This window comes from Misgurnus anguillicaudatus, chromosome 25 (genome assembly GCF_027580225.2).
Source record: "Misgurnus anguillicaudatus chromosome 25, ASM2758022v2, whole genome shotgun sequence".
Taxonomy (NCBI): domain Eukaryota; kingdom Metazoa; phylum Chordata; class Actinopteri; order Cypriniformes; family Cobitidae; genus Misgurnus; species Misgurnus anguillicaudatus.
The window spans coordinates 23222116-23235446 of record NC_073361.2 but is presented as its reverse complement, the minus strand read 5'-3'; the positions used below and the strand labels follow the sequence as shown (position 1 = coordinate 23235446).

The 13331-nt window shown below is 37.9% G+C and overlaps 1 protein-coding gene and 1 long non-coding RNA gene across 2 annotated transcripts in view; one reads left to right on the top strand and one right to left on the bottom strand.

Annotated features, from left to right (window-relative positions):
• Positions 1 to 13331, top strand: part of cnksr2a (connector enhancer of kinase suppressor of Ras 2a) — a 111052-nt gene that overhangs the window by 73149 nt on the left and 24572 nt on the right. The gene's annotated exons all lie outside the window — the stretch shown is intronic.
• Positions 5529 to 6984, bottom strand: LOC129454420 (uncharacterized). Its single transcript, XR_012368048.1, has 4 exons — positions 6918 to 6984; positions 6468 to 6516; positions 6092 to 6135; positions 5529 to 5669 (listed from the first exon to the last, which is right to left on the bottom strand). It is a non-coding gene; the product is annotated as an uncharacterized lncRNA (long non-coding RNA).

The window sequence follows — 13331 nt, the reverse complement described above, 5'->3', positions numbered from 1 at the left end:
CTGAGGTTGCGTATAAATAGCACGATGTGTAAAACTCGTGCAATACATACGCCAAATTCCACTTTGGCGTGCATATGATACGCAAGTCCTTCCCATTCACTTAAACGGGGCATCTTTTTTTGTCGTTTTATTTATTGGTTTCTCAATTTTTTTCTGTTTTTTAAACCATTTTCGCTTGGGTTTAGGGTTAGATTTTAGATTAGCTTAATAAGGTAATTTAATATACAGGTTTCTCCATGTTTTTGTCTATATTTAAGCCATGGTCGCTTGGAGTTGGGGTTAGAGTTGGGGTTTGGGTTAGGATGTCATTTTTATATAACAAAAAGTTGTTCTAACCCTAAACCCAAGCGAAAATGGTAAAAAAATAGCAAAAAAATTGAGAAACCAATAAATAAAACGACAAAAAAAGATGCCCCGTTTAAGTGAATGGGAAGGACTTGCGTATCATATGCACGCCAAAGTGGAATTTGGCGTATGTATTGCACGAGTTTTACACATCGTGCTATTTATACGCAATTTCAGGAGACTGGGCTGGCTAATCCGGATAATAAACTATATCCATTGTTTCCATGAGGCTGGATGTCTTCTCCTTACATCCAAAAACACACTTCTTGTTGTGCCATTGTTGAGTTTTGAAATTAAACAAAGCTGAGTGGTGTGATAAGCTGTTAGCAAGCTCTAGCGTCTCCCGCTGACTGACGGCTGGGCGGGGTTTTCCGGGGGAAGTTTTCCGGCGGAAGCCCATATAAAGAAGTGATACGTATCGAAAACCCCTGAAACGTCAGTTAGAACCGTAATCGAAAAAAATTAGCCGAAACTTGTACGAACCCTGGCGAAGTGCATTCGGCACAGAAATACTCTGAAACACGCCCAACTGCATTTTTGACACTTTGCCTACGTTTAGCATGAGGAAACAACTCTATAACTGTGTTAATAAGTCAGAATGCTTGAAATACCATTAAACCCCCCCTTTAAATGGACTTCGTTGACGACGATGCCTAGCAGGTTGGTCCTATAAAACTCTGTGGCTATCATGTCCTGCAATATCCAAACATCCTTTATGGATATGAAATTGTTTAATGCCAAATATTGTTCTGTTTTTTAAAATAAACTTGCGTTCAAAACTACTTAAAACACTCTCAGGCTGCATCGAAAAGTAAATTCGCGTCTGCTGCCCTGTTGGATAAACAAACTGCTTCGGTGTGTCGCGTAGACGTCGTCATTGTCTTGCTGCCCCCTCCCCGTTCTGTGATTGGTTCCCTATTTCTGGGGCAAAATTGGTCCATAGTTTCCATACTAGACTTGCAGTGTGAATAAATTTGCACGTAAGGCAGCATGGGGAAAGTGTCACGGAAAGGACTCACATATTTACATGACTATAGGTACATCATTTTTTGATACAGGGTTGGGCAGCACCATGCTATGCCATCTATTAAAAGAAATTTATTACAAATTTTTGACTAATATTAAACATTTAACCATACAACCCCTCAAATCAGAACATTTCATGAGATTGTAGTCAAGTCACCCTAAAACGTTGTGTAATGGTAGTGTACAGGCACTTTTTACATTGTGTTTGTCCTTTACATTTAGTGAGTGTGTGTACTGTGAGTTGTAGTGCGAGCTTTCTCAGTGAGACCATGCAGGCTTCCTATGTGTAAAGTCATTAGGAGTAGAGGTGAGACCAAGCTGACATTTTAGGAGGGAACACTGCTGCTGATGTTCTCACTTCATGAGCACAGTCATAACCACAAACAGAAACAAAAAACACTGAAAAAAGTGTGTGTGCAAACTAAGTAAATAGTTCTGGAAAAAGTGACTTGCTGTGGTGTGCATATGGATGCTGAGTAGGCAGATGGTGTTTCTGTAGGGGTGGTTGGGGCTCTGTGTCATCTGTCAGATCGGTCAAGCTCCATCTGAAAGTCTGATTGGTCCTGGCATGCACTGTCTTCATACTAGTATGTCAAAATATATCTACATTTTGTATACAATCTAGTCTAGGAGAATAGTTTCATTTGGGTTGATTCTCTTAATGTCTTCTTTCCAAAGTATACATAGGTTATTATAAAGATGTGTGAGTTTCCAGCTGCGATGTGACAGTCTTGCATAAGAGTGACTTTACCTGCTGTTTCTGTTTATAGACACCTTTACCTGGGTGTTACATGTTTGTGATGACTGTAGTCTAATGCGGGTGAAAGGGCATGTATGGGTGTACGTGGGAACTGGACCTGAACCAGAACCGCAGTGCTGTTCTCAGCACTCCTGCTAATGTCCTCTGTGTAAATGTCACAGATGAAAAAAGAAAAGACTATAAGAGACCTAATGATGCTAAAAAAAATGAAAAATAGAAACAAAACAAGACCATTGTATTACTGGAGAAAAAAAGTAGCTGAAGTTGAGACGGTTAGCAAATGAGAAGAGATGCAAACGAGACAACAACCACTTTACACAGCACATTGATCCCAGAAAATTGTGATTGCTCCTGGGATGGGGACCTTGTAACATTGCTGTAACAATTCTCGGAACTCGTTCTATGTGAACAAAATGCAGGAACAATGCCGAAAGGGGTGTGTTGTAGTGAGGACACGTGTGTGATTGCACTATGTAGTTATTGTTCATTTAACCTTGGGTTTTAAATGCCTGCATACTAGAATGAAGCAAAGATCGGTGCGCTTCCCACTATCCACACCAAAGCTGAGAACATTCGCCAGCTTAATGGGGCAATATGTTATGCACTAGTATTAGTAAAAAATGTTTTGGAATCCATTCAGCAGATCTCTGGGTCTGGCAGTAACCTTTTTAGCATAGTTTAGCATAATCCATTGAATCGGTTTAGACCATTAGCATCACACTCAAAAAGGACTAAAGAGTTTTGAATATTTTTCCTATTTTAAAATTTGACTCTTCTGTAGTTACATCATGTACTAAGACGACAAAAAATTGAAAGTTACGATTTTCGAGGCAGATATGGCTAGGAACTATAATCTCAAACTGGCGTAATAATCAAGGACTTTGCTGCTGGAACATGGCTGCAGGTGGCGCAGTGATATTACGCACTGCCCGAAAATAGTCCCCTTGGTTACTTTCAATAGCAGGGGACTATTTTCAGGCGCTGCATAATTTCATTGCGCCTGCTGCAGCCATGTTACAACAGCAAAGTTCTTGATTATTACGCCAGAATGAGAGTATAGTTCCTAGTCATATCGGCTTAGAAAATCACAACTTTTAATTTTCCGTCAGTCTGAGTACATGATGTAACTACAGAAGAGTCAAGTTTTAAATACAGTAGGAAAAATATTGAAACTCTTTGGTTATTTTTAGCGCAATGCTAATGGTCTAATCAGATTCAATGGATCATGCTAAGCTATGCTAACAGTGGTACCGCCAGACCCGGAGATCAGCTGAATGGATTCCAAAACTGTATAAATCAAATGTTTAACTCTAGCGGAGCTGGAAAATGAACATTTTTTTTTAAGTGGAGTGTCCCTTTAAGCAAACTTAAGACGCTGCGGAAAAAATTCCACCAAGTGCACGATTGCAATTATATTAAATGTCATGTCACTTGTTTTTTTTATTGTGTTTAAAGGCACGTACAGATTCCAGAAAATCCCTGACAGTGTAAATAGACTAAAAATTAAACGACACATTCAAGGCACATGTCCATGTTTTTTTCTGGAATCTGTATGTGAAAAGGGCTAAGATGAGATGAGAATAGAAAAAGTACTAAACCAAAAAAAAAAAAAAAATGCAGGACAATGAGATGATAAAGAAGGTACTAAATAATATGTTTATTAGCAGTATGCTTCTGTTGGTTTGTGTTCAAGGGCTGCATTAGTTGCTATTGTTTACAGTGGACCATTATTGCCTACGTTGCAGTCTGTAATGAGAGCTGCAGTTTGATCAGTGCCAGGACCTTGACCTCACACTCTGTCCACTGGATACACGCAGTGTGAATTTCACCACACTTTAGACAATGCCGTTACTTTTTTATGCGACCCTCTGACATCAGATCGCACCTTTGGAAAGCAATGCCCCACAGATTGAAAAATGTCAAAGTGCCGCCTACAGTATCTGCAGTGTCTGGTTTGGAGCGTGTGGATGATAAATGCATGAGCTTTGTGGTCACTGCACAGAACATATGCCGGCATATGTCAGTCATTATTGGTGCCGATGTCACGGCAGAAAATGTTTGCACCATATGTCATGTAAACTGGGAGCCGCGTGGCATTGAGCTGTAGCCTGGTGGCAAGTCCCAGCGCATTTCCCTTCATGAGGCATGTAATTTGCGAACAATAATGGAGGAAAGCAATTCATTTTTATGACTCTTGACCTTGAGTAAGACCCACATCGTTGCCATTTTCCACATCGTAGACAGGGAGAGAAAAATAAGAGGGAGAATTTAAAGGAGGTAGGCTGTAGACATTTTAGCAGTAAACTATCAGAAAATGTGTTAGCATGTGTTCACGAAGCTCAGCTGGTAGCGCATAATGCTAGTAAGATTATAGCTTCGGTTTTCTGGGAACATGCATACTGATAATACATACAGTATCTCGAATGCAGTGGACAAAAGCATATGCCATATGTGCATGTGCGACCTGTCCATACAAAGTAAAAAAGCCTGGTGGTGCGTATACAGTGCCCGCATAGGCCAACAATACTATTCTAAAAAATACATTAGCGTCATGCGCATTCACGCACTGTACGCTGAGCCTTGCAAACACATAAAAAGTGAAGTATACCCAGGCCTTTAAGCATTACTAGTAACGCTTGTTAACCTAGAAAGACTAGACATTTTGCTCTACCATCACCCTAACCACTGTGGATGCTAGTCACAACTGTTTTTAGATGGTGACCCTGGTGAAAAAATAGTATGCTAAATATATTTAATTTTGATATACTTAAGTATACTTGCAGTCACACTAATGACCAGTATACTTAAAGTGTGCTATTGATTAGTTTATTTAAAGAGTGCTATTTTGGAACAACTAATTTTGTACTTAATATATTTTAGTTGTATATTAATTGTAACAAAGTACAACTTTAAGTGTATTTAGTGTACTTTTGTGTGCTAAAGTGGAACAACTTTAAGTGTATTTAGTACAATTTAAGTACATGACTGTTTTTGTGCTAAATTCATGCTTGATAAGTGGATTTAGAGTGTGTTTTATTTATGTTAGGAGTACATTACAAATGTATTATGAGTGTCTTGCAAACATACAATCAGTATACCTTAAATAGACGGTTTGCATACATTCTATATATTTTTGGCCAATCCAAAATTCTAAAAACTGCCCTGGTGAAAAATGAATATGCCAAGTACATTACATTTTGTATACTTTTACATACCTGCAGCTAGATTAGTAATGAGTATACTTCAAGTGCGTTAATAATTGTTTAACTTAAAGAGTGCTATTTTGGGAATAGATTACTTGCTGGTAACATAACCAAAATAATTTTTCCAAATAAATAAAAGCTGATTAAAACAGTCAAAAACAATTCATTTTAAATATATTTAAAATATAGTTTTATTCACAGCATTCAAAGAGTACAGTATTTGCCTAAAAATTGAACAATTACTCATTGAAGAATGTCAAGATGATTAAGTTTACAACGTCTTTCTCTCCCAAATCAACTTTAGTCTGGCAGGTTTTGGTTCAGCCTAAGGAAATCTGAAAAAGATAGACAATAAGCTCAATTAAAAAGTGTTTAATATTAAAACATTACATTTATTTAAGACTTACTGTATTAAATCTATAGTTTACTGGCAGAGATTGTATAGCAGATATATTTTTACCTAAACTAGAGCTTGACTAAAATGTCATCATATATATTAAGGGGCGGTTTCCCAGACAGGAATTAGACTAGTCCTAGACTAAAATAAATGTAAGAGCTGTCCAAACTGAAAACAACTTGCTCTGACATATCTTAAAATACATCAGTGCCCTTTGTTTTACATCGTAATGCACATAAGTAATGTTTTTAGTAAGGCATGTTTGTTAAAACTATCCTAATTAAACTAAGGTCTAGTCCTGGATAAAGCTAATCCCTGTCCGGGAAACCACCCCTAAGAGTTTTCATTATAATGACTTGCCTATATGGGCTGCAAAATCCTCCTTACATAAAATACTTCAGCTCCTAAAGAAAGATTTTATTGTATTAAATCTAAATGTAAAACTTGTCAAAAAGAAAATGCAACAAGCAGACAATTGGGTGGTTTCCTGTAAAGGGATTAGCTTAAAACAGGACTAGGCCTTAGTTTAATTAAGAAATATAACTAGTTTCAAAAAACATGCCTTAATAAAAACATTACCTGTGTGCATTTTGAGGCAAAACAAAGGGCACTGATGTATTTTAAGATATGCCCTGTCCGGGAAACCGCCTCAATATGTATATAACGTTATCTAAACTGAAGCTTGATTTACTACTACGAATGAATTATTATATCTTAAGAGTTTAAAATGACTTACCATTAGCTGCAAAGTCCTCCCTACAAATGTCTTTGAAAAACTTTAGCTTCTGAGGAAAGAATGCAGCATCATTAATACTAAATTCAGTTAAGTTAGGTAAAAGCCTTACAACCTCTTAACAGTCAATAAATGGTTAACTTTCACGCTACATTAAAAAAACAGATTTTCTGACGCTACCTTTTTTCATTAACATATACATACACACCAATACATATATTTAACAAAACAATCGGGTGTACTAATTCGATATAACACGCTAACAGTGCTATCTTTCAAACCTTTAACATTAGCTATAAGCTAAGCTAAGCTACACAGCAGCTTATCACTAATAGCGAGTTAGACACCACGTTATTGACAACATTTCGCATTCGAAATATGATAGTCTACTGATAAACTTCAGAATGGTCACACGATAATCAAATATATTAATTTTAAGATATTTTAACGTACCTTGGGACTGAATCCGTCTGTCTTGAACGACTGGTAAAAATCTAAATACGTGCGTCGTGACGTCATCCCACACGTCAGGTGCATTATTCAAATCTCAAGAATTCACTTTTCTCTGAAATGCATTTACGAAAACTGTTTAAGTTAATTAATGCGTACAGCTAAAAGCGGTAATGCAATTGACTCAAAAACTACAAAAAACCAAAAACAAACACTCATATTTCCCTTACGAAAATGAATGTTTTTTTTTGTGGTAAAAGTTTAGTAACCATGTTTTTTTTTTGTGTATTGATTATTATTAGCAAAACCATGGTTATTTTGTGGTAAAACACAGTTCATTGGTTTATCCAATGCTTGACTATAGTGAAGTTAAAGTGTACCTTATTATGTTAATAGTATATTACAAATGTATACATCTACAATATAAAATGTAACAGAACATACTGCTCTCTCGTAATTTTAAGCCCACGTTATTTCTCCATAAAATAATATACATTTGTACACCCCATATACTTTCAAAATGTGCTTAAAATATACTGCTTCTAAAGAATACTAAATAATGTATTTTAGAAATATACTGTCAGTGCATTATTATAATGATAACTTTAAGCATACCGATAAAGTATACCTAAAATACATTTTAAAATAAGTTTAAATTTAGTATACTTTAAAAATTGCACAAAACTTTAACTTTAAGTATATTTTTCTAAAGTATACTTTTAGAAAATATACTAAAGTATAATTATTTTGAAGTATGTTAAAAGTTTAATTGTAAAAATTACGCGCAAATATGTTGTAAGCATACTTTAAATATGTTTAAAGAAAGTACATTCCTTTGTAAGTATATTTGTAATGTACTATTGCAAAGTTAAATATACTTGAAATACAATAAAGTATATTTGTTTTTCACCAGGGGAACCAAGTGAATATAGACAATCTTTCCCTCACGTTGATATCTTGTTGAATTTATTTAGGTGTATCCATTGTAGAATGACTGATTTTCAACTTTTACACTTTCTATGTCATTACACACAACAATCCTTTTAGAAACTTTTCTTGAAGAGCCCATAATAGGCTATTTAATGGCAGGTTCTGTTGTGACAACATACCCCATCTAGTCTAATATCTTGTTTATATGCATAAGGGTCAACGTGTGTTAAATGAACTGTGTATTTTTTCCTGTGCCGTATAAAAGAGATGCTCAAAAGCTTTTGGCAGCTAAGACTTTAAGGCCCTGTGTTACATTAGTGCATTTACATTTTAATGGGCACATACTATGGCCATTTTTTCGAGATTTAATATAAGTCTCAGATGTGCATAGAATGTGTCTGTGAAGTTTCAGCTCAAAATACCCCACTGATCATTTATTATAGCATGCCCAAAATGCCCTTTTTGGGTAGGAGCAAAAAAGCGCTGTTTTCATCAGTGTACCTTAAAATGCAAATGAGCTACAGCTCCTCATTCCCTTACCAACTGACAATGACTGCATTTACATGCACAGAATTAGCGGATAACTATCAAAAATCAGCTTTTGTAGAAAACAGTTTCATGCGTTTACATGCAAATCAATAAACCGGCTATGCAGAAATTTGCGTTTACGAGATTTCTCAGGTTTCTCGCAGGCAGTGACGTCACCTCCTATGGTACATAATAGTCGATCAAATAGCCGACGGCATATCTGTTTTGAGCTATATTGTTGAATCTCTTTTCGTGTCTCCAGAACCTGTAAATATAACATCAGCTTAAATATAAGCATAATAATATAAGCCTATGCCAACTGCTTTAGTAGAGCGGAGACTTTTATGCGCTACTTTGCGCTCACACCGGCTTTCTCGCAGTTTTGTTCATGTGCGCATGTCACCACGTGTGAAAGATAAACGTCACACCCGGAGACATGCGCACATGAACAAAACCGCGAGAAAGCCAGTTAAGTTGTTTACATGCCACGCGAAGTCGGGGTAATTAGCAAAAACTACCTGTGGCAATAATTTTTTGCTTACGCCGTTTATGGGCTTTCTCTGATAAAAGAAAACCATTTTACGCGTTTACATGACCCCACATGTTATCAGTTTATTAAGCATATTGGTGTAATGCTGCGTTTAGACCAGCCGCAGTAGAGGGGTCAAGCACGAGTGATTTCAATGTTAAAGGAATAGTCTACTCATTTTCAATATTAAAATATGTTATTACCTTAACTAAAAATTGTTGATACATCCCTCTATCATCTGTGTGCGTGCACGTAAGCGCTGGAGCGCGCTGCGACGCTTCGATAGCATTTAGCTTAGCCCCATTCATTCAATGGTACCATTACGAAATAAAGTTAGAAGTGACCAAACACATCAACGTTTTTCCTATTTAAGACGAGTAGTTATACGAGCAAGTTTGGTGGTACAAAATAAAACGTAGCGCTTTTCTAAGCGGATTTAAAAGAGGAACTATATTTTATGGCGTAATAGCACTTTTGGGAGTACTTCGACTCGCCTGAAAAGTCCGCTCCCCTTCTCACTCCCATAATGGGAGAGGGAGGGTGTTACTGCGCCGAGTCGAAGTACTCCCAAAAGTGCTATTACGCCATAAAATATAGTTCCTCTTTTAAATCCGCTTAGAAAAGCGCTACGTTTTATTTTGTACCACCAAACTTGCTCTTATAACTACTCGTCTTAAATAGGAAAAACGTTGATGTGTTTAGTCACTTCTAACTTTATCTCTAAATGGTACCATTGAATGAATGGGGCCAAGCCAAATGCCATCGAAGCGCGCTCCAGCGCCCACGTGCACGCACACAGACGACAGAGGGATGCACCAACAATTCTTAGTTAAGGTAATAACATTTTAATATTGAAAATGAGTAGACTATTCCTTTAAGTCAATGTGAAGATGCGTTGACGCGGATCTGTAGGTCTCGCGGGCACGAATGAGGCGTTAAGCGGCGTGGTAGACGTGATTCCTCCTTATTCGTGCGTCTAGTTTGCGCGAATGCAGCGTTGCGGCGGCAAACGCGCAAATTGAAAAAAGTTAACTTTGGCGGAAAAACGCGCCGCGTTAACCATCAGGAGCTTGCTTTAGTAGTGACATGATAACAAAAAGCGAAGTCGCAGAAGCCCCTCCCATGACGCGAATTTCTGCGTGAATGTCTCGATGACTAGAATTTCACGCGCGGCTTTCACGCACAAATGAAGCGAGTACACTCAAACTGTTCAAGTGGCAAACTAGGCATGGTAGATGCGATTTTGAGGCTTCAAACGCGTCTGGTGTAAACCCATGGTAAGACTGTGCAAGTAAACGCACTCAATGAGCGCTTTTGGTTAAAAATAGATCTGATATCTGTAAATACAGTCTGAGGCAATAGTATCTTCAGCCGCATTAGTGCTTCAATGTGCAAACAAACAGATTAAGAAGCAGTGGTGGCCAGTGACTTCTTTTTTGAGGGTGCACAATGCGAAGCTCATCACAACATGTATGTAGCCAATCATATGTGTGGCCCATAATTTCAAAATATGTGTTCGGTGCATTATGTAAACTTACGTGCATCACGTGTGATGTCAAAATACGAGCCTGCTGCAGACGCTAAATATGTTTATGATAAAAGAGACGCTCGCTTTTGCCAGATCTCATGTGTAATCGGAGTTTAATGTTAATGTCTTGCGAGTATTTTGTGAACACGAAAATATCATATCTTTTATCATAAATCCTTTCGACGCATGTGCAGCAGGCTCATATTTTGACAAGAGGCATGATGCACATGGTTCACATGATGCAACAAACACATATTTTGAAATGACGACCAACACACGACACTTCAAACACATATTTTGAATTTGCCCCTTTCAGAAGAGAAGTCTTTTTATAAAAGCTTTTGGGTAAAATTAACCAGTCAGTCTGTGACCGTGGGTGGGGCTTTGTTTATGTGACATCACATTAACAAGAGAATCAAAATAGCATGTCTAATAGGGATTTGATGAATACAGGAGTAGTCTCAGGCGAAAATGTAATCTAATGTAAACATAGTCAAAAATAAACCCATCGTGAGAAATATTTATAGGAGTAAAAGTGTGAAATCAATCTGACCTGTATGTCCTATTATTCTATTCATGGTGCCTTATTTATTTGGAGGTGTCGAATCTTTTGGGAATTTTCTAAGTGTCACTGCATCTAATTGTTTTACACTTCAATTCACACCGCAATTGCGATTCACACCCTGAGGAAGGCAATTCCCACAATGCTTTGGGAGTAAGTCTTATTGACATTCAAGGATTAGGTGAAATGCTAGGGAAAGCACCATTCTTCCAATCAATGAAGCCACTTGAACAAATAGCAAGCCATCTGTAAGTGAGAAAATTATTCCCAGATTCTTCGGAATAACTAAATAATGCTCCACAAACTGAATTACAGAGAATCTTTTCGGACATCTTTCATTAATCAATATGAGGGATCCCCTTGGGCTGTGGAGTAGTTTGCATCCTCATGAGCAGGTCAATACATCAGTTAAGGTGGTGTTACAGTACAGTAGTTCATGTCAGTGAAACTCGTTGCTAATGCATGCATAACACTTAGATTTACCTCTAATTTAACGCCCAAACTCGTTGGAAATTTGTGCACGGAAGTGAATTGCCACAGGGCTCGGATCATAAATATGTGCCTGGTCTGGGCATGCTGATCTAGGAAATACTGCTCAACAAACACACGGGCAGAGGATGCTACAAAATCTAATTTATTTGCTCAATGTGTCCCTTCCTGCTCTCGGGGCTGTTTTTGTACTTTCACTTCTGCATCTGCTCAGATGTCACCCTTGATTTTAATTTGCCATATGATGGATTGATGCTTAGAGATTGTTATGCTTACACATTTTCTCCATGTGATTCCTTTCAGAAGGTCAGAAGGGTTGATGGATGACATTCTCGGATAACTGCCCTCATTTTCACGCATTCTGTTTGACAGCAGTTGTTCCTACAATGCATGGTGTAATTTTTATTTAGTATGTGTGCTCCCTGTGATTTGAACCCATGACCTTTGTGTTGGTACAGTATTACCATGCTCTATAACAGCGGTCTCCAACCTTTTTTCATTGGAGAGCTACTTTCTAAAAAATAAAAGTGGTCGAGAGCTACTTGTGTCACGTTATACCTAAATTTGTGAGTTAATAGACTAATATGTCTATTAACTCACTGTGATTTGAACTCTTTCCTGCCAGCATTTTTTTTTTTTTAAGTTGCCAGTCAGTGCAAGCATTTTTTTATTTTTCACAAAATTGTAATACCTTCCAGAAAATGCTTTTCTTTAAACATAAACATACGATACATCAAATGAAAGAACACATCCTACAACAACAACAAAAAAAACTTTCATGTTGTCTTTATACTTTTTTTATCACCTCTTGTAGGATTCGTCCAAAAATACCACATTTTGAATAAAAAAATCAATTATTAAAGATCAGATTTAGAAAGATGATCCAAACATAGAGTATTTAGCCTACTGCTTTTGGATTCATAATAGGGATGTGCATGTATGTCACATATGGCTCTCTGGTATCTCTTGACATTTGATGTTTAAATATGAGATGATAACCCATTGAACCTGTGACGACGACTGTATTTTCGTTTTATCAAAAATGAATCCGAAAATGACGGCATCCATTTTAACCATAGTGCCTCGACTTGAGATGTGCGCGGATCGTCCGGTTGCCACGGGGCGGGCTTCACAGCGTTGCGGAGATCGTCCGGTTGCCGCGGCGCGTGCTTCACAGCGTTGCGCGGATCGTCTGGTTGCCGCGGCGCGGGCTTTACTGCGTTGCGCGGATCGTCCGGCGCGGGTGCGCGGACTTATCTGTTTGTTTTTGAATCATACATGTTAAATTACTGATGTCATACGATACGCTGGTCTACACAGCTCAACGCGACGTCAAACACGTACCCAGTCTTTACTACCACAGACGCTTGTAACCAGACATCCAAATGCGCCATAACCACAGAAAATAAATAAATAAATAAACCCGCGAGCGAGCTACCTTCAATTAAGATCGCGAGCGACGTGTTGGAGACCCCTGCTCTATAAGTTAGGGTATACACTGGTCCCTATAATTGTCACTGGGACAGTAACCTTTACAAAGGTCCTAATATGTACCATTTAGGTACAGATATGTGTATCAATGTGTACCTCTTTAGATGCAAGGTGTACTTTTCAAAAGGGTACCGTCCCAGTGAGCCAGGGACCATTTTTTCACCGCGACAGTGTAGGAATGGGCATTGGTGGTATTTATTGTTGTTTCTATGCATCTGTAACCAAGGTGAGGTCTTCAGTCTGTTCAGACATCTAGACTTATTTGAGACTGTATCAACATGCCAGTAACTCTGCACAAAGCTCCGCAGGGACTACACAGGCTCTGATTTCAAGGCACACTTGGCACGAGGTGTTGTGGTT